Below are 2,136 nucleotides of genomic sequence, written 5' to 3'. Positions count from 1 at the left end.
AGCTTAAATGTCATGCCTAAAATGTAAAAATTATTCAATAATGTAGAGTGAATAAATTAAAATGGCACGCACAAAATATTGTCTAAAATAGTCTACTTATAATATTAATATTGTAAATGAATTAATCATCATTCATCCCTTCAATCCTTTCTCTTTCTTAATTCTATATTAAAGATTTACGTTGTACATATATTCCAAAAAAGATTGTTCCTAACTTTAACGGATGAAATGTTCGATCTAAACTTTATTTTTGGTAATTGAGTTGTGAAAAAATGTTAAAGATAATATCTGTATCACTCCCAGATTAAAACACTTACTCTACATTTACTTTTTGTTTAATCAAGAACTTTTTTATTTCAGTGCAAAAATGCTGTCATCGTGGAAGAGATATTAATTGTTGGACATGATTTCACAAATATTATCTGATGCTCTTGAAATAATAAGGGAGTGTAATATAGTGCAAAGTCAATTGTGTTTTGTTATTTGATTTTTAACCCATACAGATCAAATACATAGAGTGATGATGCATGAATTTAATTCATGGATGATGTGAAAAAGTAGTTGACGTCGTCAAAAAAGAAGAAATAGTTGACAAAAACATTCGAATATTAATAGTTAGGTCACGGTGTTACCACGCAAACACATAAATACCCCATGTCTTCTGTTGTCAGCTGTCAATTCCCTCTTCTCCCTTGATACGTCATGGGTATTTCATAATTTATTATTTTTGTCTTTTGATCAAGTAATACATTATTCTATAATAATGCTCATTTTTCAAAAGAACTGGAACCAAGGGAGTAAAGCTTTAAACCAAGTAGCGAAACGATGACCCACGTGATCAATAGCTGAAAAATGTATTGGCGCTTAGGAACTATTTTTCTTCGCTAGAAGTACTGTTTTGTTATTATTTGAAGATACATATAATTAGGAGTTATGATGTGATCGAATATATTTTAGTTTTTATAAGATGCTCATTCGTGGTCCAGAAAACGGATTTACCTTAACTGGAGAAGATTTGACTCAGACAATAATTGACCATCGTATCTTAAATTATACATTTATTATGACAATATCAATCAATGAATCATAAATGTATAATAAAAAACTCCGGCCTCTTCTCTTTGGTAAGAAATTCAAAAAAGGAAAATTCAAAGTATAAAATAATTTCTTCTTTCCCCACAGCAATTTTAGAGTGTGAGTTAGGCCTGCTTTATCAATCAGTATAATTCTCATTATTACATCGCAGGCTACGTCAGAAGTAAGAAAAAGAACAGAGTGACGTAAATTTTTTTTTGAATAAAATTTCAAATATGAAATATTTTGATTTTTTTTTTTAAAGTCCATAGTTATTTACAAAATTTTAATTTTAAGTATTGAATTTTTTGGGAAAAAAAATTGAAAAATCAATAGTTATTTACAAAAATTTAAATTTTTTGAAAAAAATATCAAATATTATATTTTTTGGAAAAAAATGTGAAAAATCAATAGTTATTTACGAAAAAAATGACCAAGTTAAGGTATGAAATGGATCCTGAAACAGTAAATCCACTGCTTCAAATAAGATTTGTTAATAAATTTATATGTAAAAATATTTTATCAGTGTTTCCTAAACCCTTTGAAGCTGGCAACTCCTTGGCTTTAATATAAACTTCTAGCGCCCCTCCATAAAAACATATAAGTCTTTCTTCCAAAATGGAAATAATGGGATGGTTGTATTTTGCCGTTCATCCAAATATGATGATAGGAAAACAATATAATATATTTTCACCTTATTTCAGAATACTGGATTGAGGTTAGATACTTTATTTTTGTGGGCAAAAATCTGTGTACGATATCATGAACTTTGGACTTAGCTCAATTAACTTCCTGGGTACATTGTATAAGTTTGTCCACACATCATACTTTCTCGAAATCGGGGACAGCGACAGTAGATAGTCTTAAATCAATTATTACAGCCTTTCAATAATAATGAAATAACTTTGAAATGAAGAATATATTATTGGAGTAGGAACGGAGGGATATCGACTCAATCGATCATAATTGCTCGAACATGCACTGTGACTCAAGATACTTGGGAACAGGTCTCTAAGTATCTTGAGCGTCACAATAGGTTGAAAATGTATAATTGATTGTTAA

At 29.1% G+C, this 2,136-nt stretch overlaps 1 long non-coding RNA gene across 1 annotated transcript; it reads left to right on the top strand.

The window, feature by feature from the left end:
- The first annotated feature begins 394 nt into the window (after positions 1 to 394).
- On the top strand, positions 395 to 1,281 carry LOC139907286 (uncharacterized). Its single transcript, XR_011783768.1, has 3 exons — positions 395 to 890; positions 958 to 1,124; positions 1,192 to 1,281. It is a non-coding gene; the product is annotated as an uncharacterized lncRNA (long non-coding RNA).
- Positions 1,282 to 2,136: the final 855 nt, after the last annotated feature.

This window comes from Lepeophtheirus salmonis, chromosome 14 (genome assembly GCF_016086655.4).
Source record: "Lepeophtheirus salmonis chromosome 14, UVic_Lsal_1.4, whole genome shotgun sequence".
Lineage (NCBI taxonomy): Eukaryota > Metazoa > Arthropoda > Copepoda > Siphonostomatoida > Caligidae > Lepeophtheirus > Lepeophtheirus salmonis.
This window is presented reverse-complemented; position numbering and strand designations above follow the sequence as displayed.